The sequence below is a fragment of the Camelus ferus genome, chromosome 10 (assembly GCF_009834535.1).
Source record: "Camelus ferus isolate YT-003-E chromosome 10, BCGSAC_Cfer_1.0, whole genome shotgun sequence".
NCBI classification, from domain to species: domain Eukaryota; kingdom Metazoa; phylum Chordata; class Mammalia; order Artiodactyla; family Camelidae; genus Camelus; species Camelus ferus.
In genome coordinates this window covers 57,692,804-57,715,273 of record NC_045705.1, presented here as the reverse complement: position 1 = coordinate 57,715,273, position 22,470 = coordinate 57,692,804, and the positions used below count along the sequence as shown (strand labels likewise).

Genomic DNA, 22,470 nt, shown 5'->3' with positions numbered 1-22,470 from the left:
GGGCTCAGATCCCTCAGGGACAAAAGTCTAGGTCATCCCCTTGGCAAGCAGCTAGACCAACTGAAGTGCTGGCTGAAGGTGCAGGAAATTTAGAATGGGCTGTGGCAGGGAGAAATGGTAAGTATCAGTTAGAAATGCAAATTCACACTACTCGGAGAAACCATTTCTCACCTATCAGTTGAGTATCAACCCCACAGTGGGACACCAATTTCTCTTGATGTGGCTGTGAGGAAAATGTACACTCACATTACTGCGGGGAGTGCAAAACGGGGAGACCTCTATGGAGGCAACATGGTAATATCCAGCAAAAAGATGTATGTGTTTACCCATTTCTAGGAATCGATCCCAAATACACAGTGGCACAAACCTGAATTGACACTGGCACCAACTACTCACTGCAGGGCTAGTTGTATTAGCAAAAGACCCAGAGGAACATCAAGGGAGCTGTGCTTCTTCTTTGGGGCAGCTCTTGGGAAGGGTTGGAATCCTGACAAAATGCTGGGTGATTTATTTGTTTCTCACGAATGTATACTGAGGGCCGGCTATGAGCTTGGTTGCTTACATATATCACTCCGTTTAAACAACCATCTTTCATACTTTCTGGAGACAAATTTGTATCTGCAGTCTCTAACACAGAAATTCTAAGAATACATCATGAAAACATAACCAAAAAAGGCAACCATTCTTTATGCAAAAAGATGTTTGCTGCAGTATTATTTTTCAGAATTACTTTTTACATTTTATCAAAGTTATGTAGGCACGTGGTTTAAAAAAAAAAAAAGCCAAGCAGTATGGAAGGGCTTATAATGGTGTCAGCAATCCCTGGCCCTTCATCTTCCTGTCTCAGTCTGGCCTCCAGAGGCAGCTCCTTTGAACCATTTCTGGTTTTATATCTTTGAGAAATTCCTTCTGTATCTTCTATACCTATAAATAAGGTGTGTGTTTGTGTGACTCTGCATTTAGCAAGTTCAGGTATTATGTATTGGCTTTCTGCTATAGTTGAGATTAGGGCTTGTTCAAGAAAGAGCAAACACTACTTTGTATTCCCTTTAGAGCCCCAGGACCTGGCCTTGGGACTGGCAGGGAGTGAGTATTAAATAAATATTTGTTAAATAAAGGAATAACCTGGGTGGTCAGGGGAGGGAGGGCATTGGAAGCAGAGAAAAACATGGGAAAAGACCGAGGCCCCTTCTTTCTGACTAACAGGACCCTGTTCTGATTCAGGGTGGCTGTATTCCAGCTAAAATTGCTCACCTCCCATACTCCCTTGCTGAGTACAGCATCTGGGAAAGGTTTCTGAAGGAAAACTGAAGTATCTGGTTTTGTATCCTAGGGTCCCTTTTGCTCTTCCTCATTCTCCCTTCCTGGAACAAGGATGTGAGTTCCTGAGGCTTGTCAGCCATCTTGCAATCACATTCTAAAGACAGTGGACCAAAAAAGTAGAGGAATTTTCGAGGACATCATTTCAGTTCTACACCAGCCTAGGCTGCCTGTCTCTAGATTTTATGTTATCTGAGACAAACAGTGCTTTTATTTGGTTATGATCATATAATTAGTTTTTCTGTTGCTTGCTGCTTTGTGCATTCTTAAGAGAGAGAGATGGAAAAAGATGGCCAAAAGTTGGTTATTGATAGTACAAGGGGATTCTGAGAATTTTCTGTAATAAAAAGTTTAAAAGAACTATGGAGATAAAAATATTTCTAAATCATCCTTGCAAATATTATTTCCAAAAAATTTGGCAAGACATGCAGGCTTCAGAGGTTTGTGCTGTGTCTTGTATGTATACCTTAACTTCTAAAAAGTCTGTGATTTTGATTGGTTGTCTTAATGTTTTATACCAGTTATGACATTTAAATTGCCATCTCCATTTTGGAGGGAGATGCAAACACCTGTGAATTGTCTTTTTTTCACTAGCAGGCATCTTCCTCAATATACATGAGGTAAAATAAAGCTATTCTGCAGAACTTTTATTTAAACAAAGAGTTTGAGTGTTTTATCTCATTTAAATTAATAAACGAATGAGAGGCTAAGCCATAGGGGTTGATAACCTCATGAAGAGTCAAACATGAGCCAACCAAAGGGAGGTAATGTTAATCTTCATTCATTGGACTCTTGTGCCCCACTTCCTACCTCTTCAGTCCAATTTTGATTCCAGAAAAATTGCAGCCACAACCAGATCTGTGTAGGTGTTACCCAGCGGTGCTGGGCCTCAGGTGCATTGTGTTTCTCTCACTTTCTGAAGCCACAGTGGGAAATGCCAATAGGAACTCATCAGCCCTCATGCATATGAACCCTGAATTTGGGGTCGGATTAACACTCCAAGGGGCAATGCTTAACCAGTAGGGGATGAGAAGTGGTGGGTAAATGTTCTCCTGTTCTGAGATGCATCTTAGAAGGTCCTGTGAGATCAAACCAACTCATCAGCTCAGCCTTGTACTGGTTTTCACTCCTCTGGGGCTAGCTCTCCAGTTCCCACTGTGATCAACTTGTCTCAGTTTGCTTGGGACTTCCTGGATTTTAGCAATGACAGTCTCGCATCTCAGGGAACCCTTCAGCAAGCATGGATGGCTGGTCATCCTAACAGATCCTCACTCCTGTACCCTTGCATCTCCTTCCCAATAAATCCCCTCCAGGCAAGTCCTTGTCTGGGGCTCTGTTTTCAGAGGGAACCCAGGCAGTGACAACCCATTTGGTCTTGCTGGGTTACCTGCCTGTCTCTGAGATTTGTTTCCAACCATTTTGAAACAAGGACAGCAAGTTTCAGCTGGCTAAGAACATCTATGGAGCATTAGGAAGTGAAAAAGTGCAGTTTCTGTTTTCTGGTGTGGGTTATTGTCTTGTGGCTTTTGCCAGGTGTTCATCGGTATGAATCCAGGGAATTCAGGCGGAGTCTTATCTGTGTGCCTGCCAGCGGTCAGAGCAGATGGAAGGGCTCTGGTTCTTCTGTTTCCTTGAATGAATGTTTCTGGTTTCTAGATTAGAATTTTATCTGTTTTAAAGCTAGAGTGATTTCTAAGGGAATTTTCCCTGGAGGCTCCAGGAGGCAAAACTCTGGCCTGAAGAAGGTTGTTTTCCCCCAGAAACAGGGGACTGCTGCCCCCTAGAGGATAAATATGTGTGTGACGGTTCATGGAAGTTGGGGCAACTGTGTACTTTTCCCAACATATGCCTGGTTTCTTCCCTTTAGGGGGAAAATGCTACTACTTAATCTTCAGATTGTCCAATAATTTAATTTCTTCTGTTGGAGTAAGAAATTGGCTCTCTTTGTAAAAGCCCATCTGCGTTGTGTTTGAATTAGTATGAGGAACTGGGAGTAGGGAACCCAGGGGTTGGAACCCCAATAGATATTTCAGCTTGCCTGTTTCTGGAGGATTGGACTGGACACACAACGGATGACACAGAAATTAATTTGATATCAAAGATACTTTTGAGTTAATTAGGCTTCCTCTGTAGGTTTGTAGAAAACACTTCTGTAATGTCTCTCAACATCAGTGGATTTCTTATTCATATTGGTTTCAAGAAACGCCCGAGTGCTTATATAAATCTAAGATAAAGGGATTCAGTGTCTCCCAGAGGGAAAATTAGGAACTCGAGCCACACTTCCAATACTTTAAATGTGCTAGCCCTTTATGAAAAGCCCTCCAGAGAGAAAAAGAAAAGAAAACCTTCCAAATTGCTGAACACCATGTACACAAGTAGACTTGAGCTGTAAATTACACTGTAATTTATGTTAATACGTTTAAATAAACTAGTCTTCTGTCAACTGGAAAAAAAATGCACAACCTAAAAGGTGTGATACAGGAAAACAGATGTGGGGCGTGAGAAGGGCTGTGTCCGAGGCTTCAGTTGAGCCCCTGGGATATGCCCCACCAGGCATGGGTCCTGGGCTTTGTGCAGGAAAGAATTCAAGAGTGAGCCACAGTTGAGTAAAGGTAGATTTATTCAGAGAGATACATTGAAAGGCAAGAGAAAGGCCACGAGGTGTGGGGGTTGAGTGCTCAGATTAAAAGTAGGTACACACTCCATAGACAGAGTGCGGGCCATCTCCGAAGAGGGAGAGGGGCAGCCACGAGGTGCCGTGTTGCTGGTTTTTATGGGCTTGGTGGCTTCATATGCTAATAAGTAGAAGTACCAGTCTAAGGGGAAGGGGCTGGGATTCCCAGGAATTTGGCCATTTCCCACTCTTTGACCTTTTTGTGGCTAGCTTGGGACTGCCATGGTGCCTGTGGGTGTGTTACTCACCATGTTAATATATTACAATGGGCGTATAATGAAGCTCAAATTCTGCCAGAAGTTAAATCTCATCATCCTGAGCCTCAAGACCTACTGAGGGTTGAATCTTTCACCATTTTGATGTTAATTGCTGTGGCATTCCTTGAATGGCTGTGCCCTGCCCCCTTCCTGTCTCAGTTGTAAGTTATGTTTTATTCGGTGAACATTTCTGAGGACTTAAGCCTGGGATGTGGCCTCTCAGATAGCTATGAGAGACTGCTTTAGGGAAGTAGGGGAGGAGCCAGGCTATATAGGAATTTTTGCAACAAAGACCAGATAGTTGGAACATCAAAAGATTACTGTTAATTAAAGAAAACCAGATTATCTCAGTTTGAGGATTTTTAGCACTTTTCTATGTATGGGAAGGTGCAGAAGTTTGGGCTCATTGAAATCATTCCTTTGATGTGCACCTTCGCTATGTAGGACCAGTATCCCTTTCTTCCCATCCTGAGTCTCCTCAGGGGGCACCTTTGGGGGTGGCTGCAGAGGCTGAGGACTTGTCAGCAGGCAGCCTGCTTGTCCATCCTGAGTTCCCTCCAGCTCACCTTGGCTGGTGGGAGCGTTGGGGGTGGTGCTAGTGGCTGATGGCTGCAGGGTCCTTTGTTTACTGATATGACGGGCAGTATTTTTCATTCATACTTTAAAATGTTACCAAGCCAAACTTGGGTCCGCTCACCCATGCACAGTAAAGCCAACCTACCGACACCAGGTTGTGACAAAGGAAAACACAACATTTACTGTAAAGGTGCCAATACAAAGAGGACGAGTGGCTTGTATTCTAAACCCCCGAACTCTCTGAAGGGTTTCAGCAAGGCATTTTTAAAGACCAGGTGAGGGATGGGGTGTCATAGGGTATGCAATCAGCACATGTACAATTCTATGACTGGTTAATGACAAGGTAACAGAGCGGTGTCACAGGGGTTAACATTATCAGTTCTTAAGCACCAGTAGATCTGAGAGCTATGTGCTCGTGGTCATCAAGTAGTTAACATCTTTGATTTGGTGGGAGTTTCTCTTATCTGTAAAACTTAGGAAATGTGCATCAGATACTATTTTCTAGGTACTTCAGAGAGGAGCTACAGCAGAGGATATGGCGGAAAGTTCTGCCCCTGGTTGGGGGGCCCATAGGGTCCCGCTTGGTTACAAAAAGAATGAATCTTTTAACAGTATTTAACTTAGAAAAATGACTTCTAAGTGAAAAAAGTGAAACTGTTCAATTGAGTATTAAGACCTTTGGGTAAAAGGTAAATTTTATATTATTAAAAGAATAAAATAGAGCATGTCTAAATAACTTTGGAAAATAAACTATGTTGTTAATACAAATTTAAGCACTATTCCTGTTTTCAGAGCTAAGCCCTTTATTCAAAATGTTTTTGGCTGGGAAACAGGAAAATCTAACTTTGGTTTAATGGCTTCGTGGTTCCTGCTGAGTTACAAAATAAATATGCAGATCAGGTCCAATGATATGCAAATTCACACCAGGCCAAAAATTGGTAGGCACAAAGATTTTAAGAAAAGCTTCAGTACTAAGACTTCTAATAAGGTTCAGAGAATTCCACTAGTCTGTAAATAAATATAAGGAAGCCTTTGATCCCCTCTGCCAAGTGACCTGTCTGCAGCCACAGCCCAGGTGCTTCCTTCCAGGTCTGGAAATTATGGAAAATTCTTTTGCTTCTTTCACACATAACACCACCACCCAGATTATATTTTACTGAAGATGAAGAGATTCAGCATAGTCTTCCTTTGAATTCTGTTGAGAACCTCCAAACTCCCTCATTTCCTCTCCAGAGTTCCCTTTTTTCTAAAGTAATTTGTTCCTTGTTTAATTATCTGGAGGATATTACCAGTAAATGACAGTGTGTGCACAAATCACTGACAATGCTCTTCAATTTCTTAATTTTAGTCTTGTGAATGAAAAATATTGCCAGCCATACCAGTAAACAAAGGATGATGCGGCCACCAAGTTATCAGCCACTGCCACTGCCCCCAACAGTGAGCTGGAGGGAACTCAGAATGGAGACAGTCTGGCAGCCCAGCCTCTGCAGCCACTCCCAGAGGGAACTCAGGATGGGAAAGAACAGGATACTGGCCCTAGATAGCTAGGTGCTTATCAAAGGAATGAGTTCAATGAGCCCAGACTCTTGCATCTTCCCATACATAGACTAGTGCTAAATTCCTTAACTTGAGGTATCTAATTTTTTAAAATTAACAGTAATCTTTTGATGTTTTGACTACCTGGTTGTGAACCAAAATACTGCAATGTGAATGAAAATACTGCAACCATATCAGTAAACAAAGAATGCTGAAACTAAGTCATCAGCAGCTGCTGCCACCCCCTAGTGAGGACAGGCCTGCAGCCCAGCCTCTGCAGCCGCTCACAATGGTGCACTCTGAGGGGACTCAGAATAAGAAAGCACAGGATGCTGGCCCTAGATAGCTAGGTGCTTGTCAAAGGAATGAATTCATTGAGCCCAAATGTTTGCTTCCTCCCATACATAGAAAAGCACTAAATTCTTTAACTTAAGATGCCTGTTTTTCTTTAGATAACAAGCAATCTTTTATTGTTCCAACTACCTGGTCTTTGTTGTAAAGCTCCTATATATCCTAGCTCCTCCCTTACCACTTCGGAGCAGTCCTTCAGAGTGATCTGAGAGGCTGTCATCCCGGCTCGAGTCCTCCCGCCAAATAAAACATAACTCTTAACTCTTAGGCTGTGCATTTATTTCAGTCGACATGGTCTTTGTTGCAAAAATTCACGTATGTTCTGGCTCCTCCCTTGCCTCTTGAGAGCAGTCTCTTAGACCCATCTGAGAGGCTGCCTCCTGGGCGTGAGTCCTCAGTCCACCAAGTAAAACATAACTCTCAACTTTCAGGTTGTGTGTTTTTTTCAGTCGACAGTCTCTTCAAGGGTGTTTTCCCCCGTGTTTATGTTGATGACCCATCATTTTCCCAAGTCAAGGGACTCAAGCTACTGACCTGTCTGAGAGTTCTAGACATTGAAGACTTGTGATGGATACTCTGGGTGTTCAGAAACCAGAGTGAATTGCACACCACTCCCCCTGGTGGCTGCACTTGCCTACCATTTGAATCCATTGTGTCAGGCTATTAAAGGTTAATTAGCCAACTGCTGCTGATACAACCTGGAAGGGCTCCTAAGTGACTGGATGAGGGCTGAATCTTTCACTCCTCTGATTCAAACAAACACCCTAGCTTTTTCTAACCTCTACACAGAGCTGCTCTGTGGGTGGGAACCCTTCTACCCTCTCCAGCACACAACACTTTACTCAGTGTATCTCCTGAATGTTTCTCATTTTCTAAGGAAATATCTGGTTAAACAATAAAATTAAGTTGTTAGAATTCTGAGAGAAGAAATGTTGGTTTCTGATGAGTCAGTATCTGGTGTTTTGATTAGCTCAGCTTTCCCTGCAGCACAGGCCAAGGGTGTGTTTCCAAAGACAGAAGGACCTTCACTGCCCAGCTCCGGTGGTGTGGACCAGCTGCTGATTCTGATCCAGCAACTCTTACCCTCACCCTTGGGGAGTGTCCTCTGAATGTTGTTTTGTTTGAAGGAGAATCTTACCAGAATCAAAAATCATGGACTCTTGATCTGCATGGGTCCCTAAGAATCCTCGAGTTTAGGAGAAAAAACATGTTCTGATGTGAATGTGCATTTTGTATGATCCTTCTTAGTTGAGGAATTAATCTTAGACAAGTGTAACAGAAGCCCTCACAGTCGGGATGGGGCTGGTCGAACAGCTTAGGCTTTGAAATCAGCTGCTGCTTGTGATTTGGAACTGGGGGAGGAAAGGGAGAAGAAGGAAGTAACAGCCATCTAATCTTGCTTGTATGCATCCTTTATCAGATGGAGTTCTGCCTTATTTGTCCCCCCGGTATTTTGCAACCCTGTGCCTTTAACAACTAGGAGTTTTACAGGCAAAGTTCTCAAACAGACATAAAATGGAAATGGAAATAAATACCAGGAAATTAAATGCTAATACATGTGCCCATAGTATTGTCAGTCAAGGCAAACCCTTTGATAAAATAAATTATACTGTGATTTTTTGTTAAAAAGTGACTATAAGTCTTCTCCTTAATTTTACCACAGTGGGAAAAGAAAATGCAAATGTGGTACTTTAGTTCCTGCAAGACTTTGAATTTAATTTTTTAATTCCCCCACCCCAAAACTAAGTGAAGTGGAAATTTCAAGTTTCCTGATTGTTATTACTTACACTAATATTTAAGAGTATGTAAATGAGTAGTCAACTAATTTAATTCTTTTAAAGAACCAATGTTTTATAAATTGGTTCCTGTACTACTGGGCCTTATATAGTATTTATGTAATACTGCAAATTATATGCATCTACAGTTTTCACTTAAAATGCATAATATTTTGTTATCACATTTTTCTTACAAAATCTTCTAATCAATAATTATTGATTGTTAAATGTTAACTTGGTATATTTTCCAAAATCTGGAAATGATTCTGAATCATAGGTGATGAAATATTATGCTAATTAATAAATTACTATTATTTATCTGGAGATTTTTAAAGAAATTAAAATCCAGAGAGACAGAAAATAAAGTATGTGCTTTCCATATAATCCCATGCAGATTTCTAATCTGTGTATTATTTCTTACGTATAAACACATTTGGTGTTTGAAATATTCAAATCAAGAGGGTAAATTATCTAAGTATTATAAACATTGCTTTATAATGTGATTGATACTATTAATTGTGATTTTAAAAACTAGATAGTGTCATTTAAGCATATTGTTTGGTATGATTATATGTGAGTATGTATTTAACCTGAGACATGGGCTCGCATTTGAAGGGGATCAAGATGTGCCCACCCCAAAATGTGCCACTTTAGCATAAGAACTATTTTGAGCTGAGGCATTTGAGTTCCTGGAATCCTTTATCTGCCTAAAAGCGGAGCTTCCCAAAAGAACTCAATTGTCATAAATGCCCTCCCCAGGAGCAACTGTACTCTTAGAGTCTAGAATTTGGCACCACATCCAATGAGATATTGTCAGAAGACTATCATGTCTCCATCTATTCTCCTAAGAGCCTAATTATCTTTCCAAAAAGTCAATTGTTTTCCCATAAGTGCCCTCTCTTCCGTTCCTCTTCACCTACTAAGTTAGGCATATAAGCCCCAAATTCTAACCATGCCTTTGAATTACTCATTACTCAGTACTCCTGCATTTATGCACATTACATGCAGAAATAAACTCTTTTTCTCTTATCTGTCTTCTGTCAGTTTAATTCACAGCCTCCGAGGACAGAACCCAAGAGAGTTTTTTTTCCCTGCCCCTACACATTTAGGAGGCTTATTTGGGGTCCTAAAAGCAGAAGGGCAGGGCCTAGAGGTTGGAACAGGGAAGGAGCAAAGTCAACATAAGAATGCATAACAGAGTGGACCACTGCTGTGGGCAACTGGGGCTTGATCCTGTGGGGCCCTCTGAGGAGCTGTATGAAGTGGGTCTCAGAATTGTCTAGCTGTGAGAAAAAAGAGAGACATTTTAATTCTCTAGCTTGTGACCTCCATTGGTTAAGGGTTGCCCCGTGGAACTTTGACTTCCTCATACTTGTGGATTGCAGAGGTATGAATGCAAAGTGGGTTCTCCCAGGCATTTTGTGCCTCTGTGTTAGAGGCTAGAGGCTGGAAGAGAGAGGCAGAGCACGTCTGGGGAGAGGTGTGCAACAGAAGCCAGCATGGAACTGTTCACTGCAGATGTGACAGGAATTGTAGATGAGGCTGAGAGAATGTGAGGTAGTGCACATGCACACATACAGTATGCAGGGCATACATTATGCACACGTGTGCACATGCGTGCACATGCATACGTTAAAGTTAATGGTTGAAAATCCCTCAAGAATAGTGACTGGCTTGTCAGTGTGGGGGATAAAATTCGTATCTTATGGCAAAACAATAAAAATTTAAACAAAAAATTCTTCTCTGCCCTTTGGCCTCCTCTCCCCTGACTGTGCATTGTGTATCTGCATTATGCATCGACCAAACCTCCCCCGTCATCGTTGGCAGGAATGTCTGCTCAACCATAGAAAGCAACATTCTCCTAGCACCCACAAGGCAACTTCTTAAAAGATAACATTCCTTCTTGATCTTATAAGGGGTCACATGACCCACCAGGATGACACTTAGATCTGGATTATGTAAACTGTCAATAATTTGTAATTTGATGTATAGTCCACTGTCTCAAAAACTTTTAAAACTGTGCTTTGATTTCTTTTTCTTTTTCTTTTTTTAATAGAGGTACTGGGGATTAAATCCAGGACCTTATGCACACTAAGCATGTGCTCTACCACTGAGCTATACCCACCCTGCTGTGCCTTGATTTCTAACTGTCAGAACAGTTCTCAGAGCTTTCTGAGATGCTCTTCCCAGGTTATAATCCTCAAATTTGGCTAGAATAACATCTTCCACTTCTTTCTTAGATCGACTAATTAATTTAAAATTTTTTTAAAAAATTGTTTGTTTTTGTTTTGGGGGAAGATAATTAGATTAATTTAATTACTTATTTATTTTGATGAGGATTGAACCCAGGACCTCGTGCATACAAGCCTGCACTCTACTACTGAGCTATACCCTCCCCCTTTGACTGATTAATTTTTTATTGACAAGAGAAAGGAAAATGGCCTTTGGTTGTGCAATCTACTCTAAACATGAGATAGTAAAATTTGCTCTATATTTTCTGCTTTGGTAGCAAAACTCGTTGCATTCCCTGAATCTGTAGTCTCACATCTCAGAAGTCTTTTCACCTTTGTATTGGTTCTCACTATGCTTTTGAATACTTCATAACCTTAGACAACTGTGGGGGGAAAAATGCCACTATTTCCTCACTAGTGGAGGAACTAAAATTTCTTATGGTGTTTATGTTACCTTCTACTATGGCTATCATAAACTATTGTTACTCTGATTAATAACTGAACAGGCTGAAGCCATTTCCTCTTCTCAGGCAATTTGTTCTCATTTTTAATCAACAGACATCTTCCAGCATCTCTTTCAGATGTTGCCTCACTCTAAGATCAGCCACTACATTCATAACCTTTGGAGACTGACCATGGCATCTTTTCTCCTAGACCACTTTCAGTGCTCCCCAAATGGTTGGTTGGCAGCACCAAGGATTTTCTCTTTCATCTTGTACATGCCACCCTTGGTATGACTCCCATAAACACAAAGGGAATCCAGGAAATATCAGCATGTTGGAATGCACCAAGAATTTTCAGAACTTTTCAATAGTATCATAAAGAACTACACATTTTTCAAGACTACAATGTGGGAAAACCTGTCAAGATAGAGAGAGAAATGCAACTCCTCCTCCCCACCCCATCCCAACTTGGGAGGATAATTTTATGCATGAGTAGATTTTAGTTGAGTGTATGCACTTTTAAAGCGGGTCCAGGTGCAAGAATTGATACAGTGTCTGTTGGCAAAGAGTTCTAAATGTTTTCTAAAGGTTTATTCTTAAGCTCAGATTAATCTTGTCTATAAATAGTTTGTAAAGCCCTCTTGATTCATGCAGGCCATTTTGGTTCATGTTTATCTGGAATCAGGGAAGGTGGTGAAACTTCAAAATGAGATTCTAAAAAAGATTAAGATGTCCTTATGAGTGTGATATCTACCACAAAATAAAGATCAAGACTTTGCACCTGATCCATCTGCGGGAGGCCTGTGCAGTTTTTGGTAGCCACTCCCTGGCAGAGCATTTGTGAGCAAGATAATGTTATATTGATTATGTCAAAGCACTAATGGTGAGCATCCAAGGATTCTATTCCAGGTGCAACTACCAACTACCTACTGAGTAGGACCCTATTGTCATCGGTGACCATCTGATATCTGTAATACTGTTTGTAACTGCTTAACTGTATAACGGTTTAAAGGATTTTTCTCATGCTCTTGCCGACTGGGGTAGGCTGGAGAGGAGGGAGGCTTGGGTGGTCTGCCCAACACACTCTTGGTGTTGTGTGCAAGGATCATGCTCAGTGTCCTGCTTTTGACCTCAGTGTCCTCCTCTTGACCCTAACACCTCAGAAGTGGTAGTTGGATGTTTTATGCATCTTGTTGTTCATAACTTGTCCCAACTGTGCATGTCTGCAGTTGTGTTTGACCCCTTGTGATTTCCTTGTATCCTATTGTTCAAGCTGCAGGCCTCAGGAGGTCCCAGGCCTCAGCCTGCTTAAAAGGCTAAAAGCATTTATCATCCTGACTTTAAACTGCATATGTTCTTCTCTAGAGATCTTTTCCACAGAGCCTCTTCCTATGCATCCTTTGTTCTAGGTACAAGAATATTAAGAGAGTCCCAAAGCCAGAGGCGAACTTCATACCCAGCAGAGGGAAGGGGACCAGTGCATCTGCAAAAACAAGGACAACTTTGCAACAATTTGTTACCCTGTGTATGATCTTTATGGAAACTAGCTCCACCCCTTGAGCTCTTGAAGTTTTACTATAAAACTCCTTGTCTTCTCTTCCCAGCAGGCTCACAGTCTTAGAGGCATTAGCTCACTGTGACCTCCTTAGCCTGGCAAAGACATAAAGCTGCCTTTTCTACTTCATCCAAAACTCTGTCTAGGGCATGGAAGCTGTGTATCAGCAACAAACTTACTTCTATAGACAGAGGAATGGCAAAAGCTGTTTACTGAGATCATGTAATGTTTATCAAAGGAAGACATCATTGGAACTTCATTGGAAGGGATTGTACCAAGCTGTGCTAAGTACTAAACTGGGGTGCCAAATGGAGTGCCAGAGACTTTAGTCTTAGATCCTGTGTTCTCACTGTAAGAAAATGTACCCCATCCATCTAACAGCTTCTTGCTATGACTCCCTGTTTTTCTCTTAAACATAGGGACCAGTTGCTTCTCACTTGAGGTCCAGGTAGGATATGACAGCTTCCAGGAAACTCCTGGCAGTGTTATAGAGCAGCAGGCTGGTCCTCTACCGTAACCCTGACCTGAGATTAATTGGATTTCTATATGAAAAATGATTAAATTTGACTTCTTCTTCAGTCATACTCCAAAATCAATTCCAAGTGAATTGGTGATCTATACGTGACATAATAACAGGCCTTATAGAGGATGACATTGGAGAAATTCTTGATCTTGGGGTAGAGAACATTTTCTTAAACTTGGCATAGTAAACACCAACCATAAAAGAAAAGACTAAATAAATTGGGCTACATTAAAATAAATAACTTCTATTTCTTTTAAAAGAAATACCATTAAGAGAGTGAAAATGTAAGCCACAGAATGGGTAATGATATTTGTAACCCATATAGCCAACAAAGGGCTTGTTTAAAATACTATATAAAGAACTCCTGCATATCAATAAAAGAAATACAGAAAATCCAGTAGAATATTGGGCAGGAGACAAATGGCGCTTCACAAAAAAAGGATATTAAAAAGATCAGTAAGCATATGAAAAAATGATCAACTTCAGTGGACATCAGGGAAACGCAAATAAAGCCACAATGAGATACCCACCGAAATGGCTAAGTTAAAAAGATCAGCAATACCAAGTATTGATGATAAAATGGAGCAAGAGGAACTTTGTTCACTTCTGTGGGAATGTGGACTGATAGAACCATTTGGAAGATTGTTTGGCTGTACCTACTAAAGTTGAACACCAACGTATGGGATGTATGTTTATCGTGTGTCCAGCAATCACACCCTTAGGTATATACCCAACAGAATTTAGTGATGTATAAAACAGTGTGTACACATGTGTACAACATGTCCAGCAGTGTTCATAGTCGCATTATTCCAACTAGCTGAAATTTGAAAAAAACAAAATGGGTGGTACAATTGGCAAATAAATTGTCATATCTCCCTCCATACTATGGAACAGAATAGAGCAAAGAAACACAGCTATATGAAGAAACATGAAGGAGTCTCAAAAATGAAATTTTAAGTGAGTGAAAGCAGACACGAAAGAATAGATTCCATATGATTCCATTTATATAAAATGCTAAAACAGACAAAACAAATTTCCAGGTTGGTGGACATGTGGAGGTGCTGGGAGTGTAGCATGCTCAGAGAGGACGTGGAAGCTCCCGGTCTCCCATACCATGCCCCGTGCATCTCTTCCATCTGGCTGTTCTTGAGTTGTATTCTTGTATAATAAACTGGTAATCTAGTAAGTAAAAAAATAAAATAGGCAAAACAAATCTGTGATGTTGGAAGTTACAGTAGTGATTACTATTGTGGGAAGTGGGTGCACCGGGGCTTCTGAATTGCTGGTAATGTTCTCTTTCTTGATCAGGGTGCTGGTTACACAGGTATGATCATTTAGTGAAAATTCATCAAGCTGTACCTTTATGACTTGTGCACTTCCTGTACGCGTACTATACTTTAATAAAACATTTAAAAATTAATGCAGTTCCCCTGCTCCACCCCCACCATTGCCCTGGATAACTCCAGATTTGCCTCTTTTTGGTTGGTTACCCCGAGGAAGCATCCTCTTCTACATCTTAGTTTCCCCATTTGTAGAATGAAGGTAATTAATTTTTTCATTAAAGGATTCCTAAACTCCAAATACATGCCAGGCATTATTCTAAGTGCTCGGGACACATCAGTGAAGTAAACATACAGAGAGCCCTGCCCTCTTGGAGCTTAAATTCCAGAGATGGGAAGAGACAGACAATAAACAAACAAAGAAATAAACAATACAGGATGCTTGCAGGTGGTAACTGCTATGGCAAAAAGAAAACTTAGAGAAGGACAAGAATGACCAGGAGTATGAAGCAGGTGGATTGCGATACGAAATAGAGTAAAAAATACATGTATATTATTTTAAATTGTGACAAGTGCTAAGGAGAAGCATAAAGCAGGAGGTGTGTGTGTGTGTGTGTGTGTGTGTGTGTCTAGGGAGGCAATTACAATTGCACATAAACATGGCATGCCTCACTGAAAACAGGGCATTTGAGTAAAGACCTGAAGTAAGCTGTGTCAGCCAGGCAGATATCTGGGGGAAGTGAACTCCAGGCAGCAAGAACTTAAATCAAAGGCCCTGAAGCAAAAATGTGCCTGCATGTCTCAGAAATTATAAGGTGGTCAGTATGGCTGGAGCAGAGTGAGCAATTTGGAGAGTCATAGAAGATGAGATCAGAATGTTTATGGGATGCCAAACTGGCTATGGCCATTTTGGGACAGTAGATAGTCTTTGGCTGTTAGCCATTTGAGTATTTGAGCAGAGAAGCAACATGTTTAGACTGAAGCTTACAGTCATTCTGGTGAGACTGGAAGCAGGGAGATTGGTTAGGAGGTTGTATCAGTCGGGGTTCTGTGAAGGAAACAGAAACCGCTCAGGCATTTTAAACAGAAAGGGATTCAATATAGGGAAATAAGAGCTTATAAAATTGTTGAAAGGGCTTGGAGGAGTAGCAGTCGGGGTCCTCACTGGCATGGACTTCAAAGTCTCACCACTGTGACTGAAACCCAGTTATCAGAAAGTTGATTCTACTACAATTATTGTTACACCCACAACTGGCTCTCACACCCATGAAGCTGATGGAGAGACCTTGCAAGGAACCAGGAGCCCAGAATCTGACAACTGAAATAGTCCTGTCTGTCTACCTTTGCTTGTCTGCAGTCACAGCAGCAGTAAGATGAGCTCCTCTTCCACCTTCTGCATTGTGTGTGTGTGATTACTGTTAGGAACTAATTGACAGACACTAACTGCAATAGGGTCTGGGAAATGTAGTTCTTAGCTCTCCAATCTCCCCAAGAGTGAGGAGAGCAATGAGGGAGGTTGAGAAAGACAATCTGATTGCTGTCCATAGCAGAGGTCACTGAAACAATCCAGGTGAGACATAGTGGGGGCTGAGACCAAAGTGGTAGCAATGCAGTGGTGAGAAATGATTGTTTTGGATTCAGTATATAATTGGAAGTTAGAAACAACAAGTTTTGCTTGTAGACCAGATGTGGGGTGTGAGGGAAAGGAAAGAGTCAAGGATAACCCCAACTTTCTCAGTCTAAGCATTTGGAGAATGAAGTTGCAGTGTCTTAAGGGGTGGGCATGTTTCAATTGGAGCCTAAAGGTGAAGGCAACCCTTAGACAGAGGTTGACAATCTGGGGTATCTTACTAACCATTGACCATGAGTTCCAGGGGGCATGGTGGAAGCATTTCAGAAGGTAAAGAAGTATGGGATCTGGGGCTAGAGATGGGAATGTGTGGAGCCTTATGTGGATGACCTTGATATCTGGGCTTCATAAAAAGGGGCCAAGGGCAAAATGAGATTGGTCCTTATGGTCCCCAGGCAGAAAGGGGTGGTGAGCCTGTGAATGTTGGGGTGAGGGAAGGGTGGGAGGTCTATCAATACAAACAGTTCTAGGGCTCCACCTCGACTCTTGTTGATGGGGCCTTGTGAACCAGGATTCTATAACCACTGCTCTAGGTCATCCCAACAATAAGACCCTTGTGAATATAATGCTACCTTTTTCCTAGGTAAATAAGAAGTCCTGTCAGTGCCTCATTATCCTGGGAAGCAGTGGTAGCAGTAAGTACCTAAGGCATCTCTGAATTCTCCCACCTGGCTCTCCAGGTCAGCATTGGTAAATCTACAACCACCAGCAAGAGTCTGTCATGAACTGGGCCAAACTCCCACGAGCATCTTTGCTCAGGAATATCACAGTCTTACTTCATAATGCAGCCTCCAGCTGCTCCCCCACCAAACCTCGGCTGTTCTTCTTTGCCACTTCAATTTCCTTCTGTTTCTCCTTTGTGCTTTAAGATTCCAGCACATTCTCTCTGAAAACTTTCTGGCTTTTTAATCAGCTAAAATGTTCCCCCAGAAGATACATGTTTCAAAACCTTCCCAGAATCCTCCTGATGTTGGACAGTTGTAGTAGAAACTACCAGACTGGCTGAAGAGTCTGGGTACAGCCAGAGTGGACAAGACCCCTGATGCCCAGGAGAACAGGAGAAGCCTAAACACAGACCCTTGTCTTCAGAGGTCAGGCTCTGCCATTTTTGGTTTGTGTTTGATTCCAGTCACGATTTATTGAACAAACTGAGGAAAAAGAGTCTTTCAGTTATAGAAGTATCTCTGAAGCCCAGTTTACTCATTCTCACCTAGCATGAGTGTTCTAAGGAGGCCCGAGCCTCAGTGTGCAGCTGACCTCTTCTACAAGCTAATGTCTGTTGGGTGGGCATGCGATGACTTGAAAGAAAAGGAACTTGCAGAAGTGTTGTGATTGTGGAAAGGGAAAAGCAGAGAAGGGAAAAGAGAGGTCTGCTAGAGCCCACAAGAACAAGGTCTGGTAAATGGAAAGTGAAAATGAAAGGGTCATGGATGTCTGGATGCAGAAGAGAAAAAAAGGAAAGAGGCATCACACACTTCTTGACCTTATGCATTCTTTTTTTTTTAATAGAGGTACTGGGGATTGAACCCAGGACCTTTATGCATGCTGAGCATGTGCTCTACCACTGAGCTATACCCTCCCCCCAAACTTATGCATTCTTGAATAGAATGAAAAACTATACAAAATATTTCACTGGTATGGAAATACTAGCTTATACACAGGATTGCTTATTAACTGTTATATACTTTATAACCTTAAAGGATACATCCAGACCCCTCTTCTCAGGATATTAAATAAACAATGTCCACTGAAAAGGAAAATAGAAGAACAAGAGATATTGAATTGTTATTGAACCAAACTTGGGTCTGTTGGCATGCTGTAAAGCCAATCTACTGACACCAAGCTGTGGTGAAGGAAAGTGCAGTGTTTATTGCAGGGCTCACAGCAAGGAGTCCAGGCAGCTAGTGCTTAAAAGACCCAAACTCCCCAGTGGCTTTCAGGGAAAGATTTTTAAGGACAGGGTGAGGGAGAGGGTTTGGGGTGTATAATCAGTTCATAGACATTCTTTTTAAAACAACTTTATTGTGGTATAATTTCTGTGCAGTAAACCACATATTTCAGATGTACAATTTGATGAATTTTGATAGATGTATACACCTATGAAACCACTGCCACAATCAAGATAGCTAATATTTCCATCACTCCCCAAGAGTTACAAATTTCAAACTTCCAATTTATCCCTTCCCACCCCCTTAACTCCCTGGCAACCATAAGTCTGTGTTCTATGTCTGTGAGTCTGTCCCTGTCCTGCAAACAATTTCATTTGTGCATGAACATTCTTCTAATTGGTTGGTGGTGAGGTAATCAGGAGTCAACATCATCAGCCTTCTGGTTTCAACGGTCTTGGGTCTATGTGCTTGTGGGTAGCATACAGTTAACTTCTTCTACCTGGTAGGGGTTTCAATATCTGCAAAACAGCTCGAAGAGTTTGGCTCAGAAATTATTTATAGCCCCTGAGAAGAAACTAAATGTCCTTGACTTTGTTTAATGGCTAAACTATTATTATTTTGTCTTGCTTCACTGTTTTCTTTGTTTCTGCATTTTCTCACTTCTCTTATTAAATTTATTCTTTGGAACTTGAGAAAAGCCTAGGAGGCTAAAGCTTTACTGCTACAAACAAGAGGCAGATGGAGGACACTGGGATAGAAGCAGTAGGAGTCTGTCCTGGGAAGGCCTCATAGGGTCCTGCTCGATTACAGAATCTCATGCAGATTCATAGCTAGAATAAGATGTTGCTTAAATAGCAACAGCTTGATAAGGTCAGTGGCCAATCTTATAGGTAAAGTAATATCTCGTTTCAATTTGCATTTCAGTTGCAATTTGCATTAAAAGGAGCATTTAAAAATGTTTGTTTTTCTCACTGATCAATTGCCTGTTCATATGTTTTTCCAATTTTTCTATTGTTTGTCTTTTTTATTGATTTGTAGATATTCTTTACATGTTATAAATCCTGCAAAGATCCTTTCCTAGTCTGCTTCTGCATTTTAAGTTTGTTTGTGGTGTCTTTTGCCATTCAGAAGTTTAAATGTTTGACCCTGACTTCATTTACCTGCTGTGTTAGAGGAAAAATTTGATTGGCAGAAGCACTTCCTGAGGAGATAGTAAAACAGAATGCTTTATTTCATCACAAGTGGCTCTTTCTTGCTGAAGTTGATAAACAATCATGAATTTTTAATGACTCCTGTATGCAAGATTCTAACTGAAGACTCTGTCCTTACCAAAGAACAATAGGATTTATTGTAGCCAATTGTGTGGGGATCTCTGGACTCAATCCATCCTATCTAGAGTGCTAGTTTTCACTGCATAATTAGCCTAAGCCCTCCTAACACTTAACCTCCTCCCCCATCCCCTACCATCTTTCCCTAGTATGTTCCCTTCCCTTGTTTCTTACTTGTGTTTTATTCTTTGACCATCAATTATACAACCTCTCAGTGCCTCAATTGGAAAATTGAAAAATAATAGAACTTACCTCATAAGGTTATTATGAAGACTAAATGAGTAAACAAACATGTAAAGTGCTTAGAACAATGAATGCCTAGTATACAGCAGGCACCCAGTAAATTTTAGCTATATTGTTTTACTGTGTTAAATTGATTTTCTCTTTATAGTTTGTGCTTTTGGGTCTTAGTTAGTTAATACTTACCCAGTCAATAGGACTTACCACAAATTTTTCTCCTTTCTTCTTGTAGGAACATTGTAGGCCCCTTTTGAAGTTTGATGTGGCCGTGCCACTTCATTTGATCAACAAAATGGGAGTGGAAGTGATGAGATCAGGGATACAGTCAGCCATGCACTGCCTTCCCGTTCCCCAACTTGGTAATAACGAAAGTGTGTTCTGTGACGGAGCCTCCAGCATCCTGCTTTCCTGTGTGACTATGAACAGAGCCCTGTTGTGGCCTGAATTAAGCAGGAATAAGAAGTAAACCTCTTCTTTGTCTGTTTATAAGAAATATCTTCCTTCTCTGAGGTTAAAAAAATTATACATTTTTGATAATAGTTTTAGAGGTTTATTTTTCAAATATAGGTCTTTAATTTCTTTGTGATTACTTTTATAGATGGTGCAATTCCTTTTTCTTTTTGTTTTTTCATATGGAGAGCCAGTCATCCCAACACTATTCATTGACTCATCTTGTAATAGGGAAGAACAAATCTGACTCCATGTTGGATCTGTTTCTTTTACTTTAACCTTCTATTCTGTTGCTTTTGCTACAAGTTAAGAATGTTGCCTATAGCCTGAAATACACAGGATAGCCTATTCTCAAAGCTCTGACCTTTAAAGATATAACGCTTTTCCATTCATATAGAGATAAAAAGTTGCACAACAGAGACTAATATTTATCTTGTTGGAAGTTTATAAGAACATTGTGACCTGACCTACCTGGACAACTGCAAGAACAGATTCCTGTACCAAGAAGTTTGCAACAACCAACCACACCCTCTCCCCTTTTAGTATAAAAGAAGCTTGAATTCTAACTCAGGTAAGATGATTTTTTGGGACGCTAGTCTACCATCTTCTCAGTCTCCTGGCTTTCTGAATAAAGTCGCTGTTCCTTGCCCCAACACCTCGTCTCTTGGTTTATTGGCCTGTTGTGTGGCAAGCAGTACAAGGTTGAATTCAGTAACAACCTTTTCCGCCTGACTTGTGAGGCACCCCCTGCCATATCTGGAGTGCCTGTGCTTGCATAGATCTTTGTCTTAACTCTTTATTCTCTCCAATGTTCTTTTTGTCTATTATTATACCATTTTATTTTATGGTGTCACTTACCATTTCTTTGTAATCTGTCTCAATAGCTTTGTAATTTGGTAGGCCAAGAGCAGGGCACTCTTCAAGCATGGAGAGTGGGGAATGATAAGTGAGTTGAGTTCTGTGCCTCTTAGCCAAACCCACCCTTGGTGAGTAGACCACCAGGCTCTGGGTCTGGACATCCTGGCTGTTTGCACATCAGAACGTACCTGTCTGTTTCCTCAAGAATAATTTAAGTGAGAAGCAAGGAACATATTTAGGAGCTATTATTAAATGTAATTGACAGGGCTTGGTGAGTGCTTGGATTTCTGGAGGGTGGTGTAGGAAGAGGGATTTATCTCAGACAGCACTTGTATTGCTAGCTCAATCAGGGCTGCAGGGATATCTGTGATAAGTATGAGACATGAACCTTCTCAACTGTGAAAATGCCAGCATCAAATCTAATGCTTTAAGAGAATTTCTTGAGCAAATAATACAACTGTAGAAATATATAGGTAACAGAAAAGCAAGATGTGATTATAAATGGTTTATTTCTTTAGATTATAACATTCATCACCATGAAATTGCATTTTTAAGACTGTCACTGCTGATAGTGCATAAAAACATTGCTTGTTAATCATAGCAAAATGTCCAGAGACTAGGGATTTCGGTAGTAAATTTGAAGACAGAGTATACACTTTTGTAGTCAGATACCTCAGATACCTCAGATGTCTTAGGGGACATGAACACTAATATGGGCCACAAAAATGATCTTGTGCCCCACCCTTCCTAATACAGTTATCCTTCAGTATTTGTGGGGAATTGTTTCCAGGAACCCCCTGCAGATACCAAAATCTAAGGATGCTCAAGTCCCTTATATAAAATGGCATAGTATTTGCATATAACCTCTACACATCCTCCTGTATGCATTAAATCATCTCTAGATTCCTTACAACGCCTAATACAACATAAATGCTATGTAAATAGTTCTACATATGATGTAAATAGTATGTAAATTGTTGCCAGGTGCATGGTAGGTTCAAATTTTGCTTTTTGGAACCTTCTGAAATTTTTTTCCCCAGTATTTTCAATCCATGGTTGGCAAGGAGCAGGACCTCCCTGCCTCTTTGCCTCCCTCCCACATCTGTCCTCACACACCCTACACAGAGGCACCACACAGGGGAGGGTTACAGCTCAGCAGGGAGGAGCAACAGGACAAGGAGGCCAGGAAGCAGCAGAAGGGTTTTCTCTCATTCCTGCAGATGGGAAGAGGAGGAAGGATTTCTCTTCGGGGGTGCTCAAGATGTGGGCCTGTCAAACTTTTTGAGCTTCACACTATGATCAAAAAACTAGGAGGGTAGGGCTTTTGGGGCTCCCTTGGCCAGCAATTAGACTCCCCTTGACTTTCAGGAATTCCTGAAGTACTCAGGAACACCAGGCAGAGCGGACTGTGAGGACACATCCTTCTGGTTCTCTGAATTTAAGGTGACCTCAAATCGACTGAGTTCTAGGCCAGAGGGGTCCCTCAGCCTCTCTCACAGACCTGTGCTCCAAGATACAGTACCTGGGTAAGAGAGACTTTCCCTACCTGGGGCC

General features: G+C 41.2%; 1 long non-coding RNA gene across 1 annotated transcript in view; it reads left to right on the top strand.

Moving 5' to 3' along the window:
* LOC116666469 overlaps positions 1–20,955 on the top strand; it is a 37,119-nt gene extending 16,164 nt beyond the window's left edge. Inside the window, exons 2-3 of the long non-coding RNA XR_004323348.1 lie at positions 16,735–16,786; positions 19,841–20,955. This is a non-coding gene — a long non-coding RNA (uncharacterized LOC116666469). The remainder of the gene's footprint in view (positions 1–16,734; positions 16,787–19,840) is intronic.
* The last annotated feature ends 1,515 nt before the right edge of the window (positions 20,956–22,470 follow it).